The sequence below is a fragment of the Eulemur rufifrons genome, chromosome 2 (genome assembly GCF_041146395.1).
Source record: "Eulemur rufifrons isolate Redbay chromosome 2, OSU_ERuf_1, whole genome shotgun sequence".
Classification (NCBI taxonomy): Eukaryota; Metazoa; Chordata; class Mammalia; order Primates; family Lemuridae; genus Eulemur; species Eulemur rufifrons.
Window position 1 is genome coordinate 122,404,756 of NC_090984.1, and position 18,410 is coordinate 122,423,165.

General features: G+C 38.4%; 1 non-coding gene across 1 annotated transcript; it reads left to right on the forward strand.

Moving 5' to 3' along the window:
* The first annotated feature begins 17,782 nt into the window (after positions 1–17,782).
* On the forward strand, positions 17,783–17,854 carry LOC138381178 (small nucleolar RNA SNORD113/SNORD114 family). The gene has a single exon (XR_011233092.1). It is a non-coding gene; the product is annotated as a small nucleolar RNA SNORD113/SNORD114 family (small nucleolar RNA).
* Positions 17,855–18,410: the final 556 nt, after the last annotated feature.

Genomic DNA, 18,410 nt, shown 5'->3' on the forward strand with positions numbered 1-18,410 from the left:
CAAGTACCCTCTGCCCTTCTCGAGCCCGGACGGCCCTGGGGGTCGGTCCTGGAGAGTCTGCGGAGGACAGGAGGGTCTGGGGGCAGCTGGCGGGTGCCCACACATTCTCCTCAGTCCCCTGATTTGGATGATTTGCTCCCCCCGCATTTGTCCCCTGTGAATCAGCTCCCTGATACTCCCCGAGACTCAGCTTGTGTCCTAGTCCCTTTTGCTCCTCTAAATGGCTCCCCACGCCCCCTCTTCTCCTACAGTTTATTTTTACTTGTTGATTTAAAAAACCTTTTGTTATGGGAAATTTCAAACAACACAAAAGTAGAGAAAATAGTACATTCTTTTTTTTTACCACAATTAACACAGTTTTCATATTGCCATCCCCCAGATACAGTCCCCATCAAATCCTGGCCCCTCTTGTTCTGTCTAAACCCCAAACTGTCCCCCTACTCCCACTTCCCCATCCCTTACCCCCGGAAATATTTTGAAGCAGATTCCAAGCACCATATTGTTTCCCCTTGAGCATTTTTCAGTTCGTATCTTTAAAAAAGAAGCTTTTCTTTCTTAAAAATATAACCACAACACCCTTATCACAGTTAAAAAATTAGCAGCATTTCCTTAATGTCATCCAACATCAAATTCAGCATTCAAATATCCCTGATTGACTCATAAATTTCTTTTCCAGTTGGCTTGTTCAAGTCAGTGTTCAAACTATCTTCTGCACTTTCAAGGGGCACTGGGGTTCTCGAAGGTAAGCACAGCTACGAATTCAGGAGTTTGATTGTCTGTCCTGGCCTTAAATGAGAAACCTAACCTCAGTGAACCATAAGTTTTTTCACTGAAAATGGAACAAGTTCTGAGTCTTTCCTAGGGTCATTGAGACGGTTAGAGCATTAGCCCATGAAGCCCCTAGCCCCATGTCTAATACATCATAGTCACTCAGCAGACAGTAGCTGCTAGATTTTTTCTTTTTCTGGGAAACCTCTAAAGGAGAGTTGGGCTGGGGTAGGCAAAACAGAGCTGGCTGTCATCCACAAAACAAAAGGCTCCTGGCAATGCAGGCCCCCCGAGTGATTAAGACAGTACGTGCACCACATCCCAACAAGGGCAGCCTGCAGTCTGGGGGGCTGGGTCTGCATGGACCTCCTGGCTCACAATTCAGCTGCCTGACAGCAGGTCCCTTGTGACCTGGGACCAACAAGGGACCCCACCAAGTGCCTATCCACTAGATGGCACTCTGTGCTGTGAGTCCAGGAGGGACCACTACCCTAAGGAGCTCTGGCCACAGCCCAGCTCTGGGTGCCACAGAGGGATGCACACCACTGAAACAGCGCAGATAATTTCTAAAAAGCATTTCTCAATATGTCATGCAAGATGTAGCATTTTTTTTCCCTGCATAAATCCTAACCAGATTTTGAAGCAGAAGCAGAGGGAATGAACATTTAATGACCATTTGCTGAGGCCAGGCATTGATATGCCCACTCTCTTTTTAAATTCTCACCCCAGCTACATCTGATATTCTGTTAATTTACAGATGAGAGGACTCTGAGAGGGTAATGATTTGCCCAATATCGGCTAGGAAGCAGGACCCAGGATTCCGACCCAGGTTTGTCTGATTCTTCTGCAAAATTGAGAAGCGCAAGGATACATGTTAGGTCTGATGGATGGATGGCTGCTTGCACAAGGTGCATGAGTAGATGGTGATGGCTGGCTGGCTGATGGATGCTGATAAGATGAGTGAATTAATTAAAGTGCAGATGGTAGATGGATAGATGAATGAGAGAAAATAGTTTCTCACCAAGATCAAAGGCTTACTTGATCTGCGAAGAGAGGTTTCCTCTGAATGGAGCTTGCTGGTGAAGCTCCTGCCGTCTGTCCTGTTTTTCAATGCCCTGACTGGCTCAGGTGGCTCTGGGACAACAGGTGGTCTGCCAGCTCACTGGGACCAAGCCCTAGCAGTGTTGCTGGAGCTGCTCAGTGGGAGCTCTGAGCCTCTGCTGCTTTCACACAGTGATGAGGAACAGCAGGCAGCTCCCTTTCCACTGGCTCTCCTGGATGACTAAGCCCTGAGCCCCAACTGCATGTTCAGCCCTTTGCCAGTATTGGCATAATTTTATCTCCTCTAAATCATCACAGCCACCCTCCATGATAGCAATTGCCATTCCCAGTTAAGAGAAAGGAAAACTGAGGTTTGGGAATCATAAATGACTTGTCCAAAATCATATGGGAAGCAAACGCAACCCAGGATTTGAACTCTAGTCTTCTTTCCCTCCAAACACATATCCTCAACCTATTTATTTCCTTTCTTTATGACTTTGTCTGAAAAAATCTGTACTCCTTGGGGTTCACTCACGTCAGACTCACCCTCCTGGTCTGTCAGTGAGCTAAACTTCTTGTCCAATCAAATCCAAGTTTATTTCTCAAGTAACATCTTCTCTAGTGTATCCTATTTGTAATTATCACTCAGACAAGGGCCACACGTATCAGTGGCATCCTACAGTGCAATTAATCAAGTCAAATAAAATTTCTGATATTTCATGTTCTCACTGAATGCTAATGAAAGTAGATGTAAAAATGACTTCAGAGCCTGAAGGCATGCAAGGCAAGAAGGGAGGGGACCAGAGAGAGGGCTGAATGGTAAATCAGTAAGCCTCCCTGCAGACCTGGCTTAAATTTAGCAGATGTGTTTTTGAAACCCATTTGGGGGCTAAGCTCTGTTACGTACATTCCAGATGCTGAAGTTTCAGTCCCAGCTCTGCCATTTACTAGTTCTGTGAGTTTGGACAAGGTATTGAACCTCAATGCCTCAGTTTCTTCAGTTGTAGTATGAAAATGCCAATAGTATCTTACTAATGGGTACTTGAAGATTAAATGAGGCAAACATAAAGTGCTTAAAAGAGTGCTTTCCATTTGGTGAGCATTCAATAAATGTTTTATTATTAAAATTATAACTGTTATAACTATTTTCATTGAAATCCCATGTACATGCATTCACAGACGGACACTGCGACACCAATGACACCTTGGGACTAAGTGGGCGTAGTGGACTCTGGGGCCAGACTGCCCATGTTCGCCTCCTGGCCACCATCTTCCTTGCTGTGTGGCCACTTACAAGTCACTTAACTTTTCTGAGGCTCAGTTTCCTCGTGTGTAAAATAGAACTAATAATATCTTTACTCAGATGTCACCATCTCAGCGAGGGTTTCTCCCTCCCTCTCATTACTCCATCCCCTTCCCTGCTTTGTTTTTCTCTATAGTTCCTACCACCATCTCCTATCCCACATGTTATATTCATTTATTTTGGGTATTGTCCACATCTCCACCCACAGGGATGTTAATTCTCAGAGGAGGGGGATTTTGTCTGGTTTGTTCACTGCTATATCCCCAGCACCCAGACCCAGTGCCTAGGACAAAGCACATGCTCAAAACTTTTTTGGGGGAGGAAAAAAAAAAAAGAAATGCTGTTGCATTGTAGTCACTCAAGGAGTGTTGACGTATGCAAAGCAGGCAGCATGGTGTTTGGTACAGAGTATGCATTCAATAAATATTGGCTAATTGTGATTATTATGTCTCATTCACAGGACTGTTGTGAGACTCAAACGAGATAATGTATGCTAAAGCATGCTGTGAACACTACGTGCTGTGTACAGGAGGTACAATATTAATGATCCCTGCTGCTCAGAGGGAACTTACACTTAAATGTTATGGTTTCCATTTTCACACCACCTGGGAGGGAGGGAAGGCTGATGGGGGTTACTGCCACCTGTCACTTGGTGCAGGGAAGGGCCTTTCCCAGGGTCCTGCCGTGGAACAAGGCAAAGGCAGGAGCTGTACTGCAGCCTCGAAGTCTTTCCATGACTCCCTTAAGAAAGTTCCCAGATGGGTATGTTTATGTCCATATGACATTATACATGCACACACTGTACAGAGAATTATATTCACGTCTCTGGGGCGCTCTCAGGCCATTGTGCTGTACTTGCCCAGGCCAGTCTGGGAGGGTAGGAAGGAAACGGGCTGTGGATTGTCAGCGCGGGCCATAGTGAGCCTCTTTTGGTTTCTAGGAAACAATTTGAACATTGAGAATCTCATGGTGTCGATTCTCTGGAGAGAAGCCCCATTTCATGAAATGACTTTTCATTTCCAAAGCGCATCCCTTAGTTGGGTTTCTATTTTCCGGGGCACTTGTTTAAGCTTTGATGCTGTGTCCGAAAAAAGCAGATCCCAACAATTTCCTGCCAGAGGCCCATCCTTCCTGAAGCCCTGGGCTTGGCCTGAGCATCAAGATAATTCTTTTTTTTTTTTTTTTAATCAAGCTGGGGAATGTTTGGCCAGTAGGGTGTGCGGCATGGGGATGGGGGAGGGGCAGGGCGCGCACAGGGTGGGCGGCGTGGAGGAATGGTCGGTAGTCCAGTTCTTCCTCAGTTGGACCCCCGAGGGTGTTGCTGTCCTCATTCTACAAATCGCACAAGTCGGGGCACAAGACAGAGAGGCCAGGTCACGTCCCTGCAGTTACACAGCTCATGAGTGCCTGCTGGGGTGGAACCTGGTCTGTCTGTCTGTCTAGCACCACGGCTCTGGCGCCGCTTCGGAGGGAGCGCGGGTCCGGGCTCCGAGATGGGGGGTGGGGGGGGCGGTCACCTGTTTGCCATTGGCATGGAAATAACAAGTAACTGTGCTTGGGCATTAGTGCTGTGACTATCTTGCAGATGGGGAAACAGGCACAGAGAGGTTAGTTAGCTTTCCCAACACTGCCCAGCTAGTCAGGGGCTGAGGCTGGATCTGGGAGGTGGGCGTTGTGGGAGCACATGTGCGCGACGGGGAGCACAGGTGGGTCTGGCACCTTGATCTAGGTTTGAGCTCGTGTACCCACCTCTCCTACCAGCTGGCGTGGTTTTCAGTCAAGCTTGTGTGTTTCACCCTCTCCCTTGACCCCCTTTTCAGCTCTCAGCTGAAAACTGCAGAAGCCGAGCAAGCCATTGACCCATGCAAAGTATCTTTTAAAAGAGGCAGTATGTGTTAAAACCTTACACAGGTGTAGGATGAAGGCGAGGCGGGGCCCCCAGTGTCATTGCCATGGGTGGTTCTAACAACGCCAGGAACAAGGCGAGAGTGGGTCGTAAACCAAGGAGGGCAATTAATTCCCCACAACTGAAGGGCTTAAAAAGAAAGATCAGAGCGGTTTGTGGCTGGTTAATTTTATTACTAAAAATAAAAGCATGAAGAAATAATGTAATAAAGGCCGTGAATGGTACAATTCTGAGAATGTGTTCTGAACAAGGGATTATGACTAAACCAGGTCTGGTAACCTGATATTAACAAACAAAAAAGACCTCATAGGCCATTTTCTCCCTTGTACTGGGCTTTGTGTCCCACAGAATGGGCACACTGGGGTCCCTCTGCCACGGCAGGGACTGCAGACAATAAAACCGGGCTTCATGGTGCTCACTGAACAGTTACAAATGAATAAATGCATAAATAATACTAAAGAGAGCCAAGGCCAAACCTGGACCAGTGATAATGGTGGTCCTCCCCCGCCCCCGCTTTATAGAGATATAATTGACAAATAAATATTGTATATATTTAAGTTGTACAGTGTGATGTTTTGATATAAATATACATTGTGAAATGATTATCTCAATCAAGATAATTAACATATCCATCACCTCAGACAGTCATCTTTTTTTGCATGTGTGGTAACCATAGTTAAGATCTGCTCTCTTAGCAAATTTCAAGTACATGATATGCTATTGTTACCTATGGTCACTGGCTCTACATCAGCTGTCCAGAACTTACTCATCTTATAACTGAAAGTTTGCACCCTTTGACCAATATCTCCTCGTTTTCCTCATCCCCAACCCCTGCTAACTACTTCTCTGCTCTCAGTTTCCATGTGGTTATTAAAAAGCAAAACCCAACAAGTGCTAGGCTGTTGAGGCTCTGTGTTGGAAGCATATCAATGGGTGGATAGGATAGTCTTTGGTCTTGGGCTGAATGGTGGCTTCAATTGTATTATATTTGTATAATTATATTTGTATAATTGTATAATATTTACTGTATAGTTAAAAATGAATTAAATGACTGAAAAAATAAAGTGACAAAATGAAAGAAGCCCAAGAATAGACCATGAAGATAGTGTTTTATGAGCTAAAGATTAAGAATAATCCATTTGTGTACTATTGTGGACTAATTTAAAACAAAACAAGACTTTTACCTCTGTGGATTTGTTTTGAATGTACTAATCAATATTTTTGTTCTAGATTAGTGCTGGGTTCATCTGTGTTTATTGTGTTTAAAAATAAGTGAAAATATTAAAGAGAATGAGTAGGTAATAATGATGAGATTGTATCTGGAATCAAGGATGATTATTATTCCAACTCTGCATATTTGAGTCCAGTTGGAAGAATATCTGGGTTGGTTCCTTTGTGGGTAAGAAGCATAGGGACAAGTGCTTGTAATAGTCATTATTTTTGTTTGTGACTAGGGTGGTGAATTAATGCATATTCATTGTAATAATAAAAATTAATAAATGTGTAAATGCATGCAATGAGAGATGTGCTTGGGCCAGTGGTGAGACTGTGTCATGAACCAAAGTTTGCGATTAATCCTGTGCTTCTCACCTGATGGCCATTAAAAAATATCTAGGCTGTTTCATCCTTGTTGATATCTGCCTTGTGTTCTGCAGAATGGAGGCTCCAAAGTGCATGTAATGGCACTCTCTTGATGAAGATCTTGGGTGTGACCTTTGTGGGAAATGAGCCATGAACCAATGTGAGTAATGGCTAATGTTGTTGTCTTGAAGTTGAATGGTTAGTTGATGGGCGTTTATTGTATTATTAAACACACAAATAAAGTCAAAGATGGCCAAGCGCAGACCAATGATGAGAATGTCATGAACCAAGGGTGATTAATTCCATTTGGCATAACTGTCACCAAATTAAAAAATATTACTAGGCTGTTCTCTGTGTAGCAAACGAGCAAAGGAAAAAGGAACATATATGTGATACATATCACATATCATATGTGTTATGTTTCTTCTTCATATCTTCAGGTTGGGGGTGGGGGCCTGTATGTTTATGGATTTATTAAACATAAGTGGATGCATACATAAGTAAAATGAAATAGAGTCAAACATGGATTAATGAAGACAGTGCATCATGATTTAAGATTTATGATTACACAGTTTTGCAAATTTGAGAGACATTAAAACATAAATATTTATGCTATTTCATTTATTTTAATAGCATTCTACCATCAATTTATACACTATGGTTTGGATGGGCACTTCCCTATTTATGAGGTTTGGGTTGTTAACTTGGTGAGAGAGGGTTACGTGGGGAAGTAAGTTATTGGTAGTTTTCTATTTGTTGGGTAGGAATCATGGGCATTCTTTCATGACTTTTTAAAGGGATAAATAATATTTCAAAGGGCCGAGCATGGACTAATGAGGATAATATTTCATAAGCTAAGGCTTATTCATTGCTATACAAGTGAGAGCCATGAAAAATGATCCAGGATGTTTATTTTGCTAATAGTTGCTTGCTGTTGCAGAGAATGGACACATCATAGTTTATTTAATCATGCAATATTTATGAGCATTTTGACTTTTATTTGGGTTGATAAGGTGCTTAAAGAAAATGTAGGTAATGATTGATGTTCTTAAATCTTTGGCTGGAGAGTTAGTCAAGGGTGTTCATAAATAAGTAAATCAGTGAATGAACAAATAAGTGAATGAAACAACAGACAGTAAATATGGGACAAAGATGGTCATATCTCACTGCAGTAAAATCTTAATGTTATGCTGCTTTGGCATCCATTTTTACCGTAAGTGTGACTGTGTCACGTCAGAATCAGGCTTACTCCCCCTTGACACAGTTTCCAGTTCTCTAGCGCGCTCCTGCTTCCTCTACATGATAGATCCAGACATCTGCCTTATACAATCTCCGCTCCTGGTGACTGCCTCCCTCCCTGTGGGACAGCTCGGTACACGTGGGGGTCAGTGGGGCAAGCACAGATATACTGACTTAGATTCTCTGCAGGAAACCTGCTTGGATAACTCCCTAGACCGCAAGAGTCTCCCTCCTTCCTCTTGGTTTTTTGAGGCATGCTGATCTGTAAGTCACATGTTGCTTTTGTTATTTCCTATGTTTTGTTGAGTTGCCTCCTCTGTGTCTCACCTGACCGACACACCTGAACCTAACTTCTTTCCCAGTCAGAGCTCTCCTAGAAAGTGGGGGTCTTGGTAGGAATAAACTGGACACAGGTCAGACAAGAACCACACAGTCATCTACCAGTAAAAACAAGTTTCCTGTGAGAGGGACACCTGCTAGGTGTTGGGCTGTTACCAGGATAAAGAAATGTCCCATGAAAGGGACACTGGAAACCTTCATGACCACTTCTCATCCAAGGTCCATTTAAAAAAATGTGTTGGTTATAGGGTTAGTCAATATTCTTGCTTTTGCGTGGTGGTATGATATGTTGGATGTAATTTTATACTAAAAATAAATAATTGCATAAATGTATAAAATAAACAAAAGACCAAAGCATGGACTACTGATGAGAATAGTCCAAGGATGAAAAGATTGTAGTTGATTATAGTTAATTCAATTCTGTGCTCCTAACTGCCATAAAAATAGCCTCGCTTGTTTTTTATTCCTATAACATCTGTTTTGTATTTCATTGTGTATGTGTACATAGTTTATTTAAACATCCATTCATAAATAAAGATCTAGGCTATTTAGTCTCTAAGCAAGGACCACAAAAGGAGACAAAAGATGAAAAATAATGTCAGTGTTCTATTTGTGGAGTAAGAGATTGGGTTTAGGGTGGCTTATTAAAACTTATTTAGAATAAAAGACAGCCAGCATGAACCTAGGGTGGTAATCATTCCTGAATAAAGGATCATGATTATCCAGTTAGGTTCATTAGGGAAAAGTTCTAGACTTACGTAAGGGTAAAGAGTATATATATTCCAGCACTGTCCCATGGAACTTTCCGCAGTCATAGGAATGTTCTGTAATCTGTTTTGTTCAATGTGGTAGCTACTGGCCACATGCAATTATTGAGCACTTGATTGTATTATTACTAGGCAATCAATTATGGCTCATGAGTATTGATTATGTAAGTATTGTATAAGGGGATTAATGAATAAATTGTTAAACAAATTTTATAAATGTATAAGAAAATTTATTAACAAATGTATAAATGAATAACAAAAAGAGGCCACGCATGGACCAGTGAATGATTAATATATTTTTGAAGTACTGAACTCAATAGAAGATACACACACAGGGGTGGATATTTACTCTTGTTTCTACAAATGGAAAGAGTTTTACATGAGTAAGAAAATGAAAGAGGACCAATGTTGAGAATGTGTCAGATAATAAAAATTACAATTAATCCAGTTCTATTCACTGTGTTCATTGAACAACAGGGTAAGAAAGAGCTAGTTGATTATCTCTGTGGGTAATGGACAGATTGACAGATGTTAGTTTTATTCAGAGGTTTTGACCAGTTTCTTTAGATTCCCAGCTATAGATTGTAAGGGAATGAATGAATAAGTTTATGTCAGGATTAGTTAAAAGAGGGCAAATGTCAGTCCGGTGATGGACATAAATTATGAACTGAGTATTAGGGTAAAGTCATTTCTATCTTGCTGATTCCATATAAAGGATATAAAGTCTGGGCTCCCAATTGTTTAATGTTCACAGATAGATTTATGTTGTATTGCTTGGGTTTGGGCTGTGGATGGATTTGCCCTTGTTAATTATCTTTTACAAGATAGCTCGAGGATTAAATTAATCCATGACTAATTAAATCAAATAATAAATACATAGATAAATACATAAAGAGGGTCAAGAATGATTTGTTAATTTAAAACAAAATAAAAGTCAAAAAAGAATGAGCATTGGTAAAAATATACCATGAAACAAAATTTAACGTTAAGAGCATGCTTCATTCACTTGGTTGGTTGGTTAATATTTCATGTTTTTTCCACCACTGTTGATTTACACATTCTGCCATTGATTACAAATTTAGGTTTCTAACCTATTGGTTAGAGAAAACACAAGGAAAGATGGGAAATAGTGTTGTTTGTCAAATATTTAAAATTTGAACAAATTAAAGAGGGTCCAGCAGGAGTCATGATGAGTGTGTGATTGCAATAGGGTGTTTATTGAACCATGTGGGACAGTGAGGTCCACTGTAGAAAGAGATTTAGTGTATTAGCTCTGGGAGAAATTAGCCTAAATAAATTAGCAATAATATTCATATATCATACATCTTATTCTTGCTTTGCTGTGATTTATGAATATTGATTAAGTAATATTTAGTCAATCAATGAATAAATCAATAAACAAATGTATAAATGAGTGAAGAAAAAACATCCCAAGCCTAAAACAATGATGAGTCCCCTGGGGCGTCCAAATCAAGGATTTTGATTAAACCATGTAATGTCAAGGTCTGTTATAAAAACAAACCTAATTTACTGCCTCAGGGGAACATGAGCTTGCAGTTGCAGTGAGGAATATAGATATCTTGTTTTTGTGATTTTGTAGATGTCAGGTATGAATCCTGTTATTATTAGTGAATCAGTGCACATGTAAATAAAGAAACATATGATGAATGAAGACAGGAGGGCTAGATATTCACTCATTATGAGTATGAAATGAGATACAGATTATTATTAAAATAATTCTGAGGAGCTGAGTTCCAGTAAGTGAACAGTTCAAGGCTGTTACCATGTTGTTTAGGAACATATGGACAGATATATGTAAGAGTCACTGTTGTTTTGGGGTTGGTAGCTGTTAATTTTATTAAGTATGTTATTAAGAAAAGAGAAAAAAGGGAAACATAATAAATAATTGATTACAGAGCTACCTAATTGAATGGAGATCAAGCAGGGGACAGGTGCTGAGCTTGTGGGCAGAAACTGGGATTTTCCATAGAGCAGGGCTAAGATTCCTTAAAAAAAATCTAAATCTGCACAGCTTCTCAAGTTTTCTTAGTGCTATTTACACCGTTGTCCAGGGAGGGTAGGTTCACAAATATTGATGATGTTATTAAAGTGAATGAAGGAAAGGATTTTTAAAGAGAGCAAACACAGACCAATGAGAAGAGTATGTCATTAAAAATTTGGCTATGAATCTTGCTCTCCTCTGCCCACGTTCACAGAAATAAAATGGGCCTTGGGTTCTGCCCAATCTGGATAAAGACCACAGAGACATTACCTATCATTATATTTTAGACCATTCTGCATTTGCTTTGAAATAGATGAAAATTCAAAGTATCCCATGAGTAAATAAAAAATAAATGAATGAATGAATAAATTCATAAAGTAGGATCAAACACAGACCATCCGTGAGAAATGTGTCAAGAAACAGGAAGATAAATTTACCCAATTCTGCTCAAGGAAGATCCATAAAAAAGATAATCTAGGTTCTTACCTATGTGGGTGGGGCTTGATGGATAATTTGGAATAGGCAGAGTTCTTGTTCTCTTATTAGGGTGTAGTTTCTGCAGTTTTCATTATATTATGTAAATTAGTAATGGAAGAAGTCAAATAAATCAGGGCCATTCCTGGGGTAATAATGGGAATGTGATGAAAACTGAGATTTTTGATACAGCAGGACTAAGATTCCTGAATCTGCACTGCTTCCCAAGTTTTCTAAAATCTGCTTTCTGCTCCACAGATTCAATATACCAAATCGGATTTATTCATCATCGAGTGACGGAGATCTTGGCCGTCACTTCTGCGGACGAGGAGCCGAAGGACGCAGGTAAGTAACAGAGTTCATGTGTTGGTGGGAAGGAGCTTATTCATGTTGTGCACGGAATTGCATCACAGGAATGAATGGCTTCCACAAACATAAACAGAACAGAAAGTGCTAGGAGAGTGGATGTTAAGTGTTCTCACCACAAAAATGACAAATATGTGAGGTAATGTATGTGTTAATTAGCTAGATTTAGTTATTCCATAAGGTATGTATACTTCAACATATCGTGTTGTACATGATAAATGCACCCAATTTTATCTGTCCATGTAAAAAAATAATAAAACCAAAATAAAATCAAAGAATGCCATGCATGGACCAATATTGAGCATGTGTCATGGGCACATTAATATTAATTCATTTTACTACAACTGAGGTCCATTAAAGACAAAGTTGGGGACGTTGCATTCATTTTCACAGTTGCTTAATATTCCATTCAATTTTTCCACCACATTTTTAGAACACTTCTCTATTGATGAAGACCAAGACTTTTAAATCATTGAGGAGGGAGTGCGTAGGAGATGGGAAGAATGGTCAGTGTTCCAGCTGTGAAGTAAGATGGTAGGCTGCCCACTGTACTGTCTTTAAATTATCAAGAAATTAAATGAAAGATGAGCAAGCAAAGAACAGCGAAACACACAGGATGGGCAGGAAGCAGGGTTATTGATTAATCTATAGGTGCAGCACTGAGGTCCAATTAAAAAGAGAGCTTGTCTACCAGCTCTGTGGGAAGAGAGCCTGTAAACAGCTTTCTGCAGTAGTCAAAGATCTTTCTCTTGGGTTTTTATGATTCATCGGTATTAATTTATTTTATTCATGAAACCCTGAATAACATAATCAATAAATAATGCATAATCAGTAAACAATATATAAATAAATAAAGGAAGAAAAAGTGTCAAGCTTGGTTCAGTAATGAGTAGTTTTTGGAGTATATTAATCAATAATTTTGATTAAACCCTGAACTCCGAAGTCCATTAGAAAGAGATCTAGTTATTCCCTGTAAGGGAATGGAGTTCAGAGTAGACGTTCAGGCCTGCTGGGGAACTGGTTCTTGGGCATTAGTGGTTCCTGACTTTGATATCATTGAATCCATGAATGTATGAATGGATAAATGTGTAAGTAAAGATAAAGGTTGTCATGTGTGGATCAGTTTTGAGAGTGTGTCATGAAATATACTGGTAATATATTTCTTTAATACTGAGTTTCAATATAACACATAGGTAAAAGCTGTTACCCTCTTTGGAGCACATAGGAACTGTAGACACGTAGACAGACACATCTAAGTGTCCCTGTTGACATTCCTGATTGGTTGGAGGTTGCTAGTTGTTGGTTTTATTAAGGACGAGGGAAAAATATTTACATAAACAAATGATTACATGACAAATTGAAAAGGAGCAAGCATGTGCCAATGTGGAGAATGTGTTCTATGACACCAGCTATGGTTAATCCAATTGTGTTCACTGAATTTTATAAAAAACAACAAAAGCTGACAAAGGATATAGTCAGTTATTTCTGTGAGTAATGACCATGTGGACAGTTGTTAGCACTTTTGGTGTTCAGGTATAGAGTCTGGGTTTTTAGGTCCTTATATATTGTTTTAAGTTGTTGAACAAATGCAATCATATCTCAAGCAATAACTTAAAACAGGGCCAGCTATGGACAGTGTGGAGCATGTGTGTGGAACACAGCTAATGAGTAATCCTGCTCTACTCTCCTGATGTCCATATGGAGAAAGTGGGATCTAGGTTCTTCTAACTTGAGTCCATGGAGACAGGTCATGGAATAATATTTCAGTTCTGGGTTGTTAGTTGGTTCACTATTTTTTATTAAGAGGAGGCCAAGCATGAAGCAATATTGAGACTATATCATATTATCAGGGTGATATAATAACCTATTTACTGAGTTTTATTTTTAAAAAATCAGAAGAGGATTTTATGGCTTAGGTTATGTCTACGGGCCATGAGCATGAAGATAGATATTGAATGTTCCTGTCTTTTGTCTTGGCTTTCATTGTTTTTGGCATGTTGTTACCTGGGAATGAAAAAGGCAATTTTTATCTAGATCAATTATTCAAAAGAAGACCAATGCAGAACTTGCGTTATGAACCAAAGATAATGATTACTCCTGGTATGCCCAAATGCTGCCCAGATAAATACAAATACACAGAGATCTAGTTCCTCCCCATTTGGGTAATGTACATTAAAATTTGCATGGAGCAATTCTTTAGAAAAATGGGTAGGTAATTTATTCCATGCATAATTATATGCATGAATAAACAAATGAATCACTGGACATGTAAATCAGAAAAATTTGTGCACCATTGGTGAGAATCTGCCATAAAACAAAGATTTATATTTATACAATTTTGCACAAGTAAGGTTCACTGAAAGCAGTCACCTAGCTGTTAAATATGGATAGCGTGTATGTAGACAGATATTTATGATACGAATAGCTCTTATTCTCATGTTAGTATTCATTATATTATTTAAAAGTAAAAACTATATGAGTGAGTAACTAAGGAGTGCCATTCTTGGGCAGTGATGAGATTATGAGCTGACTCAAATTTATGATTAGTCTAATACTGAAAGACAAACTTCCATTAAAAAATATCTAACTGTAGGTTCTTTCTTTTTTTTTGAAAGTCTGTATTTTACTTCACCAAATGCATATACCACAGACGACTTAACAATTCTCTAATGCTACAGATCTTGGCTTTTACCTCTGTGGGTAAGGAGAGAAAAGGTTAGTGTAAGTAGCAGGTAGAGTTTAATGTTCTTGGGAGGTTGGTTTATGAGTGTTACTTGAATTTTTTAAAGTGATAAATGGATATATTCATAAATAAAACCAAATAACACCAGCAGGGACTAATGATGAGCATGTGCCCAGAGTTGGGATTTATGATTAATCTAATTCAATACTAGTAAAATCCAATAATTAAGATTCTGGGTGTTTTATTCATTTCCAGCGATGCTTCACATTCTATCTTATTTTTGCATTGTGATTCACTTAAGTACCTCTCCACTGATAAAGATTTAGGCTGTTAATTCCTTGAGGGAAGCACACATAGGAAGATGTCAGTGTTCTAGCTGTGGAGTAAGATAATGATTCCTTTATTTTTTGTTGCACCATCTTTAAATTAAAAAGGGTCTGGTGTGGAACTGATATGAAACAGGGATGTTGATTAATCTATAAGTACAAAAAGTACATATATATTGCAAAAAGCAATCTATCAGTTCTGTGGGAAATGGACATACAGACAATTATTAGTAACAGTCAAGTAGATTGTTCTCAGGCTTTTTGATTCACGAGAATTGATCATATTATTAGTGAATCAATGAATAAAGAAATAAACAGTGTGTAAATAAAAGAATAAACATATGCCAAGTATAGACCAATGATAAGTATTCTGAGATGTACGAATCAAAGATTTTGATTGAACTCTGTAACTTAGAGTTTATTAGGAAAAAAGAAACAGTTATTTCCTCTGTGGGGGAGGGGCTTACAGCAAAAATAAGGAATAGTCAAAGATCTCGTTCTTAGTTCTTCATGTCTGTGAATTGTATCTTAAGTAAACCAATGCAAAAATAAAGATGTATAAATGAATCATGGCCAATTATGCAAGTCAGTAACAAAAGAAGGATTATTATTAATTATTATTTTCTGAAGGACTGAGTTTCATAACATAAGTAGATTAAGTCTCCCTTACTGTTTTTCATAAAGGACATATCCTATTCCATCAGAGACCATGTTGTAGTTTTGGATTGGTAGTGGGTAGCTGGTTGTTGGTTTTATTTAGACAAGAAATCATTTACATTAAAAATAATTGCCTAATTGAAAGAAGGCCAAGCATGGAATAATATTGAGAATATGATAGTAGGTATCATTAATACAATTCCGTTCAGTGAATATTATTTAAAAAAACAAAAAATGATCTAGTTGTTTATATCTGTGGGCAATGAACACATTGCTGTCACATCACAATGAACAGCTCACATTGCTGTGAACATATGAACAGATATTGCTAGTATTAGTCCAGGTTCTTGTCCAGTGTCTTGGCTTTCATTCATTTTGATATATTGTTAAAAGTGAATGAATGAATGAGTTCACATTTCACTTAAAAAGAATGCAGAGCTTTGGCCAATGAGGATTAAGTGTCATGAAACAAAGATAATGATTAACCCATTTTTACAGATGAAGGAAAGAAACCTAGGCTCATACTACTTTGAACAAAGCACATGTCAGCAGTTGCATGAAATGGTATTTCAGTTCTGGATTGCTGGTGAGTTTTATTCTTTTCCTTTAAAAAAATAAATAAATGATCAAATTATTCTTTGAGTTAATAAACAAAAGAAAAAACATGAGTGAGTCAGTAAACAAATAAATTAGGGTCAATCTTGGTACACTGCTTCATGGCTCATTCTCAGCAGTGCACAAATATGGTCCCTTACAAAACATGAATGAGGTCATGGTGGACATGTGGTTAGGGAGGATATAGATGGAGTATATAAATGTAATGGTTACATTGATTACTCTTATGTTGGGTGGTGGATTTAAGTATTCATTGTATTAAAAATTAAACAGTAAATAAATCCATACATAAAAAATACAGTTGTTTTTGAGTCAATAATGAGTCTATGATAGGAACCAAGGATTATAATTAATCTAATCCCTCATGACTCAAGTCCATTAAAAGAAGTTAAGTCTTTACTATTCGTTCTTTATAAAATGTGCATTTTACTACACACAATGAACACACATAGCTGATTTAATTATTCAATGATAATAAACATGTTAATTTTTTTTTTTTAACTTCTTGGGTAAGGAGGTTAGAGATTGTTGTCCATAACGGTCAAAATTCATGTCCTTAGTTTAGGTGATTTGCTCATCACTAAATTATATTAAAGGAATAAATGGCTAAATAAATACTAGAAATGAATCAAAGTTTACTATTAATCCAATTCAATACAACTCAGGTCCATTAAAACTTAGGGAAGGCTTTTATTCATTTTCAGAAGTCTTTAATATTATATTTTATTTTGTACCATCGTTGATTTACACATTTCTTCAGTGACAAAGATCGAGGTTGTTCAGTCCTTCCGGGAGTAGTAGACAAGAAGTGGGAAGATAGTGTCGTGGGCCTCATCATGAGTTAAGATGGTGGGTCATGGTTGTTCATTAAATTGAATTAGTTATCTATGGCTGTATAACACATTATTCCAAAATTTAAGGGCTTAAAACAACAATAAACATTTGTTACTTCTCACAATTTCTATGTGGCGGGAATCTAGGAGAGGCTTACTGAGTGATTTTGGCTTAGGGTCTCCTGTGAGGTTGCAGGCAAGATGCTAGGCAGAGTTGCAGTCATCTGAAAGCTTGACTGCGCTGGAGGATCTGCTTCCATGGCTTACATACTTGGCTGGAAAGTGGTGCTGGTTGTTGGTGGGTGGTCATAATTGCTCCCCACATGGACCATTCCTCAGGACTGCTTGAGTCTCCTCACAACATGGCAGCTGACTTCCTCCAGAGCAACCAGTCCAAGACAGAGAAAGATGGAATCCTCAATGTACTTTATAATCTAGTTCCAGAAGTCATACACCATCACCTCCACAGTGTTCTACTGGTAATACAGGCAGTCATGATTTAATATGGGAAGAGACTACACAAGACCATGCATACCAGGATGTATGAATCATTGAGAGGCATCTTTGAGGCTGGCTACCACATGTACTATGTTTATAATACGGACAAATTAAATACAAGAAGGGTGAGCATGGACAAAATTTAAATGTGGGATTAAGGTAAAGTCAGGAAGTTGATTAATCTATTTGTGCAATGCTGAGATCCATTGCAAAAAGATGTAGTCTCAGTTCTGTAGAAAATAAGCCTATAGATAGATCTCAGTAATATTCGAGGATCTTGTTTTTAGGTTTTTTGATTCATGTATACTGACTTTATTATTATTAATGACTCAATCAATAAAGCAATAAAGATATAAATGAATTAAAAAAAAAGAGTAGTAAGCCTAGACCAATGATGAGTATTCTGGGGTATTTGAATCAATGATTTTGATTAAACCCTTTCACTCTGAGGTCCACTACAAGAAGAGACCTACTTAATGTCTGTATGGCAAATGATATTACAGCAGAAGTTAGGACTATTCAAGATTTTGTTCTTAGGTTGTTGACGTTTGTTGTATTACTGTAAATGAATTAATAAATGAATAACAAAACAAATATATACATGAAGGAAGACAAGGAGAACCATATCTGGCCTAATTATGAGAGGGTGCAGTATATTTATTTTCTTAATACATATCTGAAGCACTCAGGTCCAACAGAAATTGATCAAATTTTGTATATGGAGCATATAAAGTAGATAAGTACATAGAAATCAGTGCTGTTGTCTTGCATTATTTAGGTGGTGCCTGTTGCTTATTAAAAACAAGGAAATATGATCTAGTTGTTTATGTCTTGGAGTAATGAGCACATAGACCGCTGTTAATATCATACAGATTTCTAATGTACCTTGTGTGTTCACAGATACTGATGATATTATGAGTGAATGTATAAGTATATTCATCTGTTTGACCAATTATTTTAAAGAGGGTAAAGCAGTGTTTTTCAGCTTCAGCTCTATTGACATTTTGGGCTA